Genomic DNA, 15,603 nt, shown 5'->3' on the forward strand with positions numbered 1-15,603 from the left:
GCAACATCTGGACCACTGCACTAGGTACAAGGTAGGAAGTAGCTCAGTGGGACTAGTCATTGTGCCAGGTGGCATCAGCGTGCTTAAGTCATATTCCCCGCTGCCAGGGCCCTGAGCTGGGACCCGGTGGAGCAGGGAGGGCCCAGATCCCCCTACCCTAGCCACCCCCCCACCCCCCAAGTGGTGGCCCACTCCCGCAACAGGGCACTAGGCCACTCAGACCTGCTGAAGAGGGCAGCCATATTGACTTTGGCTGCTGGGACACAAAGAGATGTTGACTCCGGCCAGAAGGCCACCCTACCCCGATAGGGAGGCTGGCCTCGGCAGTGGTCCCCGGCCGGCCGGAGCAGCCGCAGTCCACTGGCCTCGACAGCGGTCCAGGGCCAGCCGCAACAGCTGTGGTCCACGACCCCCAGCAGCTGGTGCCACTGGCCCCTGGTGCCCCACCCCCAGCAGTGGTCCCCTGGCCCCCCTTAGCAGCAGCCCCCTGAATGCCATGCCCCCAGCAGCGGTCCCGCACCCCTCCCCCCCCAAGATGTAATCACAGGTATTCCTACTATAAGTCATGGACAGGTCACAGGCCATGAATTTTTGTTTATTGCCCATGACCTGTCCATGACTTTTACTAAAAATACCCATGACTAAACTGTAGTCTTATATATAGACTCTGGCCATTTGGCCATGCAGCCCACACCTGAGGGCTACCATCTAGACTTTGGCCATTGGGTCACACTGCCCCGAGCTCCAGTGTGATCACGCAGACTTAGCCACGGGGCGACAACAAATCTTACCACATCCCAAAAGGGGATGGGGTGCACCTGCCCTGCGACAGTCCCCAAGAGACAACGAGGGAAACAAATATGCGGGCATTACACCCACCGGGAACGCCATCACATTAGGTGCATCACCAGTAATGATGGGGGTTCAGCTTCCTTTGTACCATCTGAGGGATGCAAAAGGAGAAAAGTGGGCCAGAAAATCTGTCTAAAGGTATTGACTGTAGTCCCTTGACCTTTCTGAATTAATATGATTGACCCTCTGGCTGAAAAATCTGAACACAACTTGTTTACAAATCTGCCTACAGAAACCCATTTCGGTGTTCAATCACTATGATCAGAAAATTACTATGATCAGAACTGATTTAGCAGTTCTCACTGCTAAAGATCAGATGAATTAAAGAGTGAGCAGATTTTCAATAAGGTGTCATATGCCTGGAAACAAGCAACATATTTCTTATAGACTAGAAGTAGGATTCTGAACTGAAAAAGATTTGGCTGTAAAAATTATCAGCAATACTCTGAAAATGAAACCTTGTTTCTGTGAACTTTAGTCTTTTCTTAACAGACAGCTTTGTTGGATTTCACTGATGTCAATCCACACATCATCCCACATTCCAAGGCAATTCAGTACAAACTGAGATTAGCACAAACTGTCCAAAGAAATCCATTCTCTCTCACACAGGACCTGAGTTAATCTTCCCTGATTAGTAGTTGAATGGAGTAAAAGTTCCAGTCTGGTTTAACTACAGTTAGCAAATCTCCAGTGGTTTACTGTGGTTTAATAACATTTTCCCCAAATAGGTCCTCACTGTTCAAGAAAACATGAGGCCTGGTCTACACTACAATTTTAGGTTGAATTTAGCAGCAGTACCTCGATTTAACCCTGCACCTGTCCACACGACGAAGCCCTTTTTTCCGACTTAAAGGGCTCTTAAAATTGATTTCTTTACTCCATCCTCTGAGGGAATTAGCGCTGAAATCGGCCTTGCGGGGTCAAATTTGGAGTAGTGTGGACACAATTCGACAGTATTGGCCTCCGTGAGCTATCCCAGAGTGCTCCATTGTGACCGCTCTGGACAGCGCTCTCAACTCAGATGCAATAGCCAGGTAGACAGGAAAAGTCCCGCAAACTTTTGAATTTCATTTCCCGTTTGGCCAGCGTGGCGTCTGGTCAGCACAGGTGACCATGGAGTCCCAGAATTGCAAAAGAGCTCCAGCGTGGACCGAACGGGAGGTACGGGATCTGATCGCTGTATGGGGAGATCAATCCGTGCTAGGTGAACTCCGTTCCAGTAAACGAAATGCCAAAACATTTGAAAAAATCTCCAAGGGCATGAAGGACAGAGGCTATAACAGGGACTCGCAGCAGTGCCGCGTGAAAATTAAGGAGCTCAGGCAAGCCTACCAAAAAAACAGAGAGGCAAATGGCTGCTCCGGGTCACAGCCCCAAACATGTCGCTTCTATGATGAGCTGCATGCCATTCTAGGGGTGCAGCAACCACTACCCCAACCCTAAAAAGAAGAACAGGAGGACTTGTGGCACCTTAGAGACTAACAAATTTATTAGAGCATAAGCTTTCGTGGACTATAGCCCACTTCTTCGGATGCATATAGAATGGAACATATATTGAGGAGATATATATACACACATACAGAGAGCATAAACAGGTGGGAGTTGTCTTACCACCTCTGAGAGGCCAATTAATTAAGAGAAAAAAACTTTTGAAGTGATAATCAAGCTAGCCCAGCACAGATAGACAGTTAGATAACAAGTGTGAGAATACTTACAAGGGGAGATAGATTTCAATGTTTGTAATGGCCCAACCATTCCCAGTCCTTATTTAAACCGGAGTTGATTGTGTCTAGTTTGCATATCAATTCTAGCTCAGCAGTTTCTCGTTGGAGTCTGTTTTTGAAGTTTTTCTGTTGTAATATAGCCACCCGCAGGTCTGTCACTGAATGACCAGACAGGTTAAAGTGTTCTCCCACTGGTTTTTGAGTATTTTGATTCCTGATGTCAGATTTGTGTCCATTAATTCTTTTGCGTAGAGACTGTCCGGTTTGGCCAATGTACATGGCAGAGGGGCATTGCTGGCACATGATGGCATATATCACATTGGTAGATGTGCAGGTGAACGAGCCCCTGATGGTATGGCTGATGTGATTAGGTCCTATGATGATGTCACTGGAATAGATATGTGGACAGAGTTGACATCGGGGTTTGTTACAAGGATAGGTTCCTGGGTTAGTGGTTTTGTTCAGTGATGTGTGGTTGCTGGTGAGTATTTGCTTTAGGTTGGGGGGTTGTCTGTAAGCGAGGACAGGTCTGTCTCCCAAGATCTGTGAGAGTAAAGGATCATCTTTCAGGATAGGTTGTAGATCTCTGATGATGCGCTGGAGAGGTTTTAGTTGGGGGCTGAAGGTGACAGCTAGTGGTGTTCTGTTATTTTCTTTGTTGGGCCTGTCTTGTAGGAGGTGACTTCTGGGTACTCGTCTGGCTCTGTCAATCTGTTTTTTCACTTCAGCAGGTGGGTATTGTAGTTTTAAGAATGCTTGATAGAGATCTTGTAGGTGCTTGTCTCTATCCAAGGGATTGGAGCAAATGCGGTTATATCTTAGAGCTTGGCTGTAGACAATGGATCGTGTGGTGTGTCCTGGATGGAAGCTGGAGGCATGTAGGTAAGTGTAGCGGTCAGTAGGTTTCCGGTATAGGGTGGTATTTATGTGACCATCGCTTATTAGCACAGTAGTGTCCAGGAAATGGACCGCTTGTGTGGATTGATCTAGGCTGAGGTTGATGGTGGGATGGAAATTATTGAAATCATGGTGAAATTCCTCAAGGGCTTCTTTTCCATGGGTCCAGATGATGAAGATGTCATCAATGTAGCGCAAGTAGAGTAGGGGCGTTAGGGGACGAGAGCTAAGGAAGCGTTGTTCTAAGTCAGCCATAAAAATGTTGGCATATTGTGGGGCCATGCGGGTACCCATAGCAGTGCCGCTGACTTGAAGGTATATATTGTCCCCAAATGTGAAATAGTTGTGGGTGAGGACAAAATCACAAAGTTCAGCCACCAGGTTAGCTGTGATATTATCAGGGATACTGTTCCTGATAGCTTGTAGTCCATCTTTGTGTGGAATATTGGTGTAGAGGGCTTCTACGTCCATAGTGGCCAGGATGGTGTTTTCTGGAAGATCACCGATGGATTGTAGTTTCCTCAGGAAGTCAGTGGTGTCTCGAAGATAGCTGGGAGTGCTGGTAGCGTAGGGTCTGAGGAGAGAGTCTACATAACCAGACAAGCCTGATGTTAGGGTGCCAATGCCTGAGATGATGGGGCGTCCAGGATATCCAGGTTTATGGATCTTGGGTAGCAAATAGAATACCCCTGGTCGGGGTTCTAGGCATGTGTCTGTACAGATTTGTTCCTGTGCTTTGTCAGGGAGTTTTTTTAGCAGATGGTGTAGTTTCTTTAGGTAATCCTCAGTGGGATCAGAGGATAATGGCCTGTAGAATGTGGTGTTAGAGAGCTGTCTAGCAGCCTCCTGGTCATATTCCAATTTATTCATGATGACGACAGCACCTCCTTTGTCAGCCTTTTTGATTATGATGTCAGGGTTGTTTCTGAGGCTGTAGATGGCGTTGTGTTCTGCATGGCTGAGGTTATGTGGCAAGTGATGTTGCTTTTCCACAATTTCAGCCTTTGCACGTCGACGGAAGCACTCTATGTAGAAATCCAGTCTGTTGTTTCGACCGTCCGGAGGAGTCCACGCAGAATCCTTTTTTTTGTAGTGCTGGTAGGGAGGATTCTGTGGGTTAGTATGCTGTTCAGAGGTATGTTGGAAATATTCTTTGAGTCGGAGACGTCGAAAGTAGGATTCTAGGTCACCGCAGAACTGTATCATATTCATGGGTCTGGAGGGACAAAAGGAGAGGCCCCGAGATAGGACAGACTCTTCTGCTGGGCTAAGAGTATAGCTGGAAAGATTAACAATATTGCTGGGTGGGTTAAGGGAACTACTGTTGTGGCTGCTTGTGGCATGTAGCAGTTTAGATAGTTTAGTGTCCTTTTTCCTTTGTAGAGAGGCAAAGTTTGTCTTGTAAATGGCTTGTCTAGTTTTTGTAAAGTCTATCCATGAGGAAGTTTGTGTGGAAGGTTGGTTTCTTATGAGAGTATCCAGTTCTGAGAGCTCATTCTTAATCTTTCCCTGTTTGCTGTATAGGATGCTGATCAGGTGATTTCGCAGTTTCTTTGAGAGTGTGTGACACAGTCTCTCAGCATAGTCTGTGTGATATGTAGATTGTAATGGATTTTTTACCTTTAGTCCTTTTGGTATGATGTCCATCTGCTTGCATTTGGAAAGGAAGATGATGTCTGTCTGTATCTGTACGAGTTTTTTCATGAGGTTGATGGATTTCCACTCCATACGGCTAAATGCAGTGCCTTGCATAATGAAAGGTTTCAGAGTAGCAGCCGTGTTAGTCTGTATCCGCAAAAAGAAGAACAGGAGGACTTGTGGCACCTTAGAGACTAACAAATTTATTAGAGCATAAGCTTTCGTGGACTATAGCCCACTTCTTCGGATGCATATAGAATGGAACATATATTGAGGAGATATATATACACACATACAGAGAGCATAAACAGGTGGGAGTTGTCTTACCACCTCTGAGAGGCCAATTAATTAAGAGAAAAAAACTTTTGAAGTGATAATCAAGCTAGCCCAGCACAGATAGACAGTTAGATAACAAGTGTGAGAATACTTACAAGGGGAGATAGATTTCAATGTTTGTAATGGCCCAACCATTCCCAGTCCTTATTTAAACCGGAGTTGATTGTGTCTAGTTTGCATATCAATTCTAGCTCAGCAGTTTCTCGTTGGAGTCTGTTTTTGAAGTTTTTCTGTTGTAATATAGCCACCCGCAGGTCTGTCACTGAATGACCAGACAGGTTAAAGTGTTCTCCCACTGGTTTTTGAGTATTTTGATTCCTGATGTCAGATTTGTGTCCATTAATTCTTTTGCGTAGAGACTGTCCGGTTTGGCCAATGTACATGGCAGAGGGGCATTGCTGGCACATGATGGCATATATCACATTGGTAGATGTGCAGGTGAACGAGCCCCTGATGGTATGGCTGATGTGATTAGGTCCTATGATGATGTCACTGGAATAGATATGTGGACAGAGTTGACATCGGGGTTTGTTACAAGGATAGGTTCCTGGGTTAGTGGTTTTGTTCAGTGATGTGTGGTTGCTGGTGAGTATTTGCTTTAGGTTGGGGGGTTGTCTGTAAGCGAGGACAGGTCTGTCTCCCAAGATCTGTGAGAGTAAAGGATCATCTTTCAGGATAGGTTGTAGATCTCTGATGATGCGCTGGAGAGGTTTTAGTTGGGGGCTGAAGGTGACAGCTAGTGGTGTTCTGTTATTTTCTTTGTTGGGCCTGTCTTGTAGGAGGTGACTTCTGGGTACTCGTCTGGCTCCGTCAATCTGTTTTTTCACCTCAGCAGGTGGGTATTGTAGTTTTAAGAATGCTTGATAGAGATCTTGTAGGTGCTTGTCTCTATCCAAGGGATTGGAGCAAATGCGGTTATATCTTAGAGCTTGGCTGTAGACAATGGATCGTGTGGTGTGTCCTGGATGGAAGCTGGAGGCATGTAGGTAAGTGTAGCGGTCAGTAGGTTTCCGGTATAGGGTGGTATTTATGTGACCATCGCTTATTAGCACAGTAGTGTCCAGGAAATGGACCGCTTGTGTGGATTGATCTAGGCTGAGGTTGATGGTGGGATGGAAATTATTGAAATCATGGTGAAATTCCTCAAGGGCTTCTTTTCCATGGGTCCAGATGATGAAGATGTCATCAATGTAGCGCAAGTAGAGTAGGGGCGTTAGGGGACGAGAGCTAAGGAAGCGTTGTTCTAAGTCAGCCATAAAAATGTTGGCATATTGTGGGGCCATGCGGGTACCCATAGCAGTGCCGCTGACTTGAAGGTATATATTGTCCCCAAATGTGAAATAGTTGTGGGTGAGGACAAAATCACAAAGTTCAGCCACCAGGTTAGCTGTGATATTATCAGGGATACTGTTCCTGATAGCTTGTAGTCCATCTTTGTGTGGAATATTGGTGTAGAGGGCTTCTACGTCCATAGTGGCCAGGATGGTGTTTTCTGGAAGATCACCGATGGATTGTAGTTTCCTCAGGAAGTCAGTGGTGTCTCGAAGATAGCTGGGAGTGCTGGTAGCGTAGGGTCTGAGGAGAGAGTCTACATAACCAGACAAGCCTGATGTTAGGGTGCCAATGCCTGAGATGATGGGGCGTCCAGGATATCCAGGTTTATGGATCTTGGGTAGCAAATAGAATACCCCTGGTCGGGGTTCTAGGCATGTGTCTGTACAGATTTGTTCCTGTGCTTTGTCAGGGAGTTTTTTTAGCAGATGGTGTAGTTTCTTTAGGTAATCCTCAGTGGGATCAGAGGATAATGGCCTGTAGAATGTGGTGTTAGAGAGCTGTCTAGCAGCCTCCTGGTCATATTCCAATTTATTCATGATGACGACAGCACCTCCTTTGTCAGCCTTTTTGATTATGATGTCAGGGTTGTTTCTGAGGCTGTAGATGGCGTTGTGTTCTGCATGGCTGAGGTTATGTGGCAAGTGATGTTGCTTTTCCACAATTTCAGCCTTTGCACGTCGACGGAAGCACTCTATGTAGAAATCCAGTCTGTTGTTTCGACCGTCCGGAGGAGTCCACGCAGAATCCTTTTTTTTGTAGTGCTGGTAGGGAGGATTCTGTGGGTTAGTATGCTGTTCAGAGGTATGTTGGAAATATTCTTTGAGTCGGAGACGTCGAAAGTAGGATTCTAGGTCACCGCAGAACTGTATCATATTCATGGGTCTGGAGGGACAAAAGGAGAGGCCCCGAGATAGGACAGACTCTTCTGCTGGGCTAAGAGTATAGCTGGAAAGATTAACAATATTGCTGGGTGGGTTAAGGGAACTACTGTTGTGGCTGCTTGTGGCATGTAGCAGTTTAGATAGTTTAGTGTCCTTTTTCCTTTGTAGAGAGGCAAAGTTTGTCTTGTAAATGGCTTGTCTAGTTTTTGTAAAGTCTATCCATGAGGAAGTTTGTGTGGAAGGTTGGTTTCTTATGAGAGTATCCAGTTCTGAGAGCTCATTCTTAATCTTTCCCTGTTTGCTGTATAGGATGCTGATCAGGTGATTTCGCAGTTTCTTTGAGAGTGTGTGACACAGTCTCTCAGCATAGTCTGTGTGATATGTAGATTGTAATGGATTTTTTACCTTTAGTCCTTTTGGTATGATGTCCATGCTTTGACTCCATCAATGGAGTAGAACGCAACACAGAAGAGGGTTTTGGGGATGAGGAAGATAGCTCACAGCAAGGAAATGGAGAAACCGGTTTCCCCAACAGCCAGGATCTGTTTCTCACCCTGGACCTGGAGTCAGTACCCCCCGAACCCACCCAAGGCGGGCTCCTGGGCCCTGAAGGCAGAGAAGGGACCTCTGGTGAGTGTACCTTTGTAAATATTATACATGGTTTAAAAGCAAGCGTGTTTAATGATTCATTTGCCCTGGCATTCGCAGCCAGTACAGCTACTAGAAAAGTCTGTTCACGTGTCTGGGGATGGAGCGGAAATCCTCCAAGGACATCTCCATAAAGCTCTCCTGGATGTACCCCCAAAGCCTTTACAAAAGGTTTCTGGGGAGGGCAACTTTATTCCGTTCTCCATAGTAGGGTTAATTCGGTTTGTGCTACATGTTAACCCGGAAACCGCAGCCCCTCCTTTTAAATTGCCAACCCATTTTAAATGGCCAACCCAACGGCCACTTGGTATGGGAAAAGAGGGCACTGCTGTTTGAAACCATTCCCATGTTATGAAGGTTAAAGAAGCCAAAAGACTGTGGCTTACCATGGCTGCCTGCAAGCCGAATTCTGTTGCCCGGCCCTCCGTGAGTGATCTCTCACACCAAACCAGAGGCAAAATGTGACCTTGTAACGAAAGCACATGTGCTATGTAATGTTAACAGCAAGGTTTACCGTGAAAGAGTGTACCCATTGTTCTATAAAATGTGTCTTTTTAACTACCACTCTCCCTTATTTTTCCTCCATCAGCTGCATATGTTTCTCCTTCCCAGAGGCTACCGAAGATTAGAACGCGAAAAAAATGCACTCGGGATGTAATGTTCTCTGAGCTCATACTGTCCTCCTACACTGACAGAGCACAGCAGAATGTGTGGACGCAGACAATGTCAGAGTGCAGGAAAGCACAATATGAACACGAGGAGAGGTGGTGGGCTGAAGAGAGTAAGTGGCGGGCTGAAGATGATAGGTGGCGTCAGCTTGCTGACAGAAGGCAGAAGTCAATGCTCAGGCTGCTGGAGGATCAAACTCATATGCTCCAGCGTATGGTTGAGCTGCAGGAAAGGCAGCAGGAGCACAGACCACCGCTACAGCCCCTGTGTAAACAACCGCCCTCCTCCCCAAGCTCCATAGCCTCCTCACCCAGACGCCGAAGAATGCAGTGTGGGGGCCTCCGGCCACTCCACCCCAGACGATTCTCCAAGCAACAGAAGGCTGGCATTCAATAAGTTTTAAAGTTTTAGTGTGGCCTTGTCCTTCCCTCCTCCCTCATCCCACCCGGTGCTTCCCTCCTCTCCCACCCCTCCCGGGCTACCTTGGCAGTTATCCTCCTATTTCTGTGATGAATTAATAAAGAATGCATGAATGTGAAGCAACAATGACTTTATTGCCTCTGCAAGCGGTGATCGAAGGGGGGAGGGGAGGGTGGTTAACTTACACGGAAATAGAGTGAACCAAGGGGGGGAGGGGGTTCATCAAGGAGAAACAAACAGAACTTTCACACCATAGCCTGGAAACTGGTTTTCAAAGCTTCTCTGATGCGCACCGCGCCCTCCTGTACTCTTCTAAACGCCCTGGTGTCTGGCTGCGCGCAATCAGCAGCCAGGCGATTTGCCTCAACCTCCCACCCCACCATAAACGTCTCCCCCTTACTCTCACAGAGATTGTGGAGCACACAGCAAGCAATAATAACAATGGGAATATTGGTTTCGCTAAGGTCTATCCGAGTTAGTAAACTGCGCCAGCGCGCTTTTAAACGTCCAAATGCACATTCTACCATCATTCTGCACTTGCTCAGCCTATAGTTGAACAGCTCCTGACTACTGTCCAGGCTGCATGTGTATGACTTCATGAGCCATGGCATTAAGGGGTAGGCTAAGTCCCCAAGGATAACTATAGGCATTTCAACATCCCCAAAGGTTATTTTCTGGTCTGGGAAGAAAATCCCTTCCTGCAGCTTTTGAAACAGACCAGAGTTCCTGAAGATGCGAGCGTCATGCACCTTTCCCGGACATCCCACGTTGATGTTGGTGAAACGTCCCTTGTGATCCACCAGTGCTTGCAGCACCATTGAAAAGTACCCCTTTCAGTGCCAAGATAGGGATATGGGTTCCATCTATCGCCCCACCACAGTTAGGGAATCCCATTCCAGCAAAGCCCATCCACAATGGCTTGCACATTTCCCAGAGTCACTACCCTTGATAGCAGCAGCTCTTTGATTGCGTTGGCTACTTGCATCACAGCAACCCCCACAGTAGATTTGCCCACTCCAAATTGATGCCCGACTGACCGGTAGCTGTTTCGCGTTGCAAGCTTCCACAGGGCTATCGCCACTCGCTTCTCAACTGTGAGAGCTGCTCTTGGTATTCTGGCGCTTCAAGGAAGGGGAAAGCAACTCACAAAGTTCCATGAAAGTGCCCTTACGCATGCGAAAGTTTCACAGCCACTGAGAATCGTCCCACACCTGCAACACTATGCAGTCCCACCATTCTGTGCTTGTTTTCCAGGCCCAGAATCAGCATTCCACGGCATGAACCTGCCCCATTAACACCATGATGTGCACATTGCGGGGCCCGTACTTTGTGAGAAGTCTATGTCCATGTCATAAAAGGGCAGACAAAGAAACAGTCACAAGTTTTTAAAGTGCTTGTGCACAAATGCTAGAAGTCTAAATAATAAGATGGGTGAACTAGAGTGCCTCGTGATAAAGGAGGATATTGATATAATAGGCATCACAGAAACCTGGTGGACTGAGAGCAATCAATGGCACACAATCATTCCGGGGTACAAAACATATCGGAAGGACAGAACAGGTCATGCAGGGGGGGAGTGGCACTATATGGGAAAGAAAATGTAGAATCAAATGAAGTAAAAATCTTAAGTGAATCCACATGTTCCATAGAATCTCTATGGATAAAAATTTCATGCTCTAATAAGAATATAACATTAGGGATCTATTACAGACCACCTGACCGGGACAGTGATAGTGATGATGAAATGCTAAGGAAAATTAGAGAGGCTATCAAAATTAAGAACCCAATAATAGTGGGGGATTTCAGTTTATCCCCATATTGACTGGGAACATTTCACTTCAGGACGAAATGCAGACATAAAATTTCTCGTATCAGAGGGGTAGCCATGTTAGTCTGAATCTGTAAAAAGCAACAGAGGGTCCTGTGGCACCTTTGAGACTAACAGAAGTACTGGGAGCATAAGCTTTCGTGGGTAAGAACCTCACTTCTTCAGATGCAAGTAATGGAAATCTCCAGAGGCAGGTATATATCAGTGTGGAGATAACGAGGTTAGTTCAATCAGGGAGGGTGAGGTGCTCTGCAGAGGGTCCTGTGGCACCTTTGAGACTAACAGAAGTACTGGGAGCATAAGCTTTCGTGGATAAGAACCTCACTTCTTCAGATGCAAGTAATGGAAATCTCCAGAGGCAGGTATATATCAGTGTGGAGATAACGAGGTTAGTTCAATCAGGGAGGGTGAGGTTGCTTTTTATAAAATTTCTCGATACTTTAAAAATGACTGCTTCATGGAGCAGCTGGTACGGGAACCCACAAGGGGAGAGGCAACTCTAGATTTAGTCCTGAGTGGAGCGCAGGAGCTGGTCCAAGAGGTAACTATAACAGGACCGCTTGGAAATAGTGACCATAATACAATAGCATTCAACATCCCTGTGGTGGGAAAAACATCTCAACAGCCCAACACTGTGGCATTTAATTTCAAAAGGGGGAACTATGCAAAAATGAGGGGATTAGTTAAACAGAAGTTAAAAAGTACAGTGACTAAAGTGAAATCCCTGTAAGCTGCATGGGCGCTTTTTAAAGACACCATAATAGAGGCCCAACTTAAATGTATACCCCAAATTAAGAAACACAGTAAAAGAACTAAAAAAGAGCCACCGTGGCTTAACAACCATGTAAAAGAAGCAGTGAGAGATAAAAAGACTTCCTTTAAAAAGTGGAAGTCAAATCCTAGTGAGGCAAATAGAAAGGAGCATAAACGCTGCCAGATTATTTGCAAGAATGTAATAAGAAAAGCCAAAGAGGAGTTTGAAGAATGGCTAGCCAAAAACTCCAAAGGTAATAACAAAATGTTTTTTAAGTATATCAGAAGCAGGAAGCCTGCTAAACAACCAATGGGGCCCCTTGATGATCGAGATACAAAAGAAGTGCTTAAAGACGATAAAGTCAGTGCAGAGAAACTAAATGGATTCTTTGCTTCAGTCTTCACGGCTGAGGATGTTAGGGAGATTCCCAAACCTGAGCCGGCTTTTGTAGGTGACAAATCTGAGGTAACATTAACAAGTCACCGGGACCAGATGGCATTGCCCCAAGAGTTCTGAAAGAACTCAAATGTGAAGTTGCGGAACTATTAACTAAGGTTTGAAACCTGTCCTTTAAATCCGATTCTGTACCCAATGACTGGAAGTTAGCTAATGTAACGCCAATATTTAAAAAGGGCTCTAGAGGTGATCCCGGCAATTACAGACCGGTAAGTCTAACGTTGGTACCGGGTAAATTAATCGAAACAATAGTTAATAATAAAATTGTCAGACACACAGAAAAACAAACTGTTGAGCAATAGTCAACATGGTTTCTGTAAAGGGAAATCGTGTCTTACTAATCTATTAGAGTTCTTTGAAGGGGTCAACAAACATGTGGACAAGGGGGATCCAGTGGACATAGTGTACTTAGATTTCCAGAAAGCCTTTGACAAGGTCCCTCACCAAAGGCTCTTACGTAAATTAAGTTGTCAAGGGATAAAAGGGAAGGTCCTTTCATGGATTGAGAACTGGTTAAAAGACCGGGAACAAAGGGTAGGAATTAATGGTAAATTCTTAGAATGGAGAGGGGTAACTAGTGGTGTTCCCAAAGGGTCAGTCCTCGGACCAATCCTATTCAACTTATTTATAAATGATCTGGAGAAAGGGGTAAACAGTGAGGTGGCAAAGTTTGCAGATGATACTAAACTGCTCAAGATAGTTAAGACCAAAGCAGACTGTGATGAACTTCAAAAAGATTTCACAAAACTAAGTGATTGGGCAACAAAATGGCAAATGAAATTTAATGTGGATAAATGTAAAGTAATGCACATTGGAAAAAATAACCCCAACTATACATACAATATGATGGGGGCTAATTTAGCTACAACGAGTCAGGAAAAAGATCTTTGAGTCATCGTGGATAGTTCTCTGAAGATGTCCGCGCAGAGTGCAGAGGCGGTCAAAAAAGCAAACAGGATGTTAGGGATCATTAAAAAGGAGATAGAGAATAAGACTGAGAATATATTATTGCCCTTCTATAAATCGATGGTACGCCCACATCTCGAATACTGCTTACAGATGTGGTCTCCTCATCTCGAAAAAGATATACTGGCACTAGAAAAGGTTCAGAAAAGGGCAACTAAAATGATCAGGGGTTTGGAACGGGTCCCATACGAGGAGAGATTAAAGAGGCTAGGACTCTTCAGCTTGGAAAAGAGGAGACTAAGGGGGGATATGATAGAGGTATATAAAATCATGAGTGATGTGGAGAAAGTGGATAAGGAAAAGTTATTTACTTATTCCCATAATACAAGAACTAGGGGTCACCAAATGAAATTAATAGGCAGCAGGTTTAAAACAAATACAAGGAAGTTCTTCTTCACGCAGCGCATAGTCCACTTGTGGAACTCCTTGCCCGAGGAGGTTGTGAAGGCTAGGACTATAACAGCGTTTAAAAGAGAACTGGATAAATTCATGGTGGTTAAGTCCATTAATGGCTATTAGCCAGGATGGGTAAGGAATGGTGTCCCTAGCCTGTTTGTCAGAGGATGGAGATGGATGGCAGGAGAGAGATAACTTGATCATTGCCTGCTGGTCCACTCCCTCTAGGGCACCTGGCATTGGCCACTGTCGGTAGACAGGATACTGGGCTAGATGGACCTTTGGTCTGACCCAGTACGGCCGTTCTTATGTCCTCATCACTCTCGTCACCATGCTGCCGTCGCCTTCTCGCCTGGTTTTGCTTTTGCAGGTTCTGGTTCTGCATATACTGCAGAATAATGCACCTGGTGTTTACAGTGCTCATAATTGCCGCGGTGATCTGAGCGGGCTCCATGTTCCCAGTGCTATGGTGTCTGCGCTGAAAAAAGGCGCAAAACAATTGTCTGCCGTTGCTCTGACGGAGGGAGAGGCGACTGATAACATGGCTTACAGGGAATTAAAATCAACAAAAGGGGTGGCTTTGCATCAAGGAGAAACACAAACAACTGTCACACAGAATGGCCCCATCAAGGATTGAACTCAAAACCCTGGGTTTAGCAGGCCGTTGATTTCACGGAGGGAGGGAGGAGCAAATGAATACAAATGAATAGAAAACAAAACTGGTCTATTTCTTGTTTTGATCCACTCCATCTATCTTATACATCTTAGGCTGGCAGCAGATGGTGCAATACCACTGCTAGCCATTGTCATCTCCTGGCTACTTGCCAGAAGATGGTGCAGTACGACTGCTAGCCATCGTCATTTCCTGGCTGCTCACCAGAAGACGGTGCAGTACGACTGCTGGCAGGACTGAGTCTCCAGGACACGAAACTTAAAAAGGGAATGACCTGGCTGAGTCACTCCCATGTCTGCCCAGGCGCCCCTGACCGACCTCACCGAGGTCGGCTAAAAGAGCAGCCAGGAGTATGACAACGATAGCTACCAGGCGTAATGCACCGTCTGCTGCCAAAAGGCAATGAGCTGCTGCTGTGTAGCAATGCAGTCCCACGTCTGCCAGCACCCAGGAGACGTACAGTGACGGTGAGCGGGCTCCATGCTTGCTGTGGTATGGAGTCTGCACAGGTAACCCAGGAAAAAAGGCACGAAATGATTGCTTTCCGCCGACTTAATGCACATAGAGGATTTTGTGTGGGGACACACACAATCGATTGTAAAAAACGATTTCTAAAAAAACGACTTGTATAAATTCGACCTATTTCGTAGTGTAGACATACCCTGACTCTCAAGTTCAAATCCCTATTCCTAGACAGCTGGTTGCTAGTAATCTTTGTTCTTAAAAATAAAACTTCATTCTGTGGCTCACCAGTTCTGCTATAAAGTTTTCAAAGTATGGGGCTATCCTTTCTACTGTAGCGATATTTCTGTTAATTTCTGACAAAGTAAGGTGTTCATGTTTCTCCTATTACCTTCTCCATCCTCATGTCCTGGCTGAAAGAGCAAGATGCCTAGTAAAGTTTATAATCTCACATTTAAAGATATGTAAAGATATCTGCTTAGTGCTGAGAGCAAAGGAAAGTAGGAGAGAAAGAAAAAGGGAAAGAGAGAGAGATCCCAGTATTTAATACTCTTTCCCTTCCTTCCTTTCCCAGCACCTGAATTTCATTATTTTGGTATTAACATAGATTTTGTACTGCCCCAAAATTTCCAGTGTAATACAGATTTTTGTTCCAACAACCCGTAAGT

At 45.6% G+C, this 15,603-nt stretch overlaps 1 protein-coding gene across 30 annotated transcripts in view; it reads right to left on the bottom strand.

The window, feature by feature from the left end:
• MTMR3 (myotubularin related protein 3) overlaps positions 1 to 15,603 on the bottom strand; it is a 203,298-nt gene that overhangs the window by 134,563 nt on the left and 53,132 nt on the right. The window lies entirely within an intron of this gene.

Source organism: Chrysemys picta, chromosome 15 (genome assembly GCF_011386835.1).
Source record: "Chrysemys picta bellii isolate R12L10 chromosome 15, ASM1138683v2, whole genome shotgun sequence".
NCBI lineage: Eukaryota > Metazoa > Chordata > Testudines > Emydidae > Chrysemys > Chrysemys picta.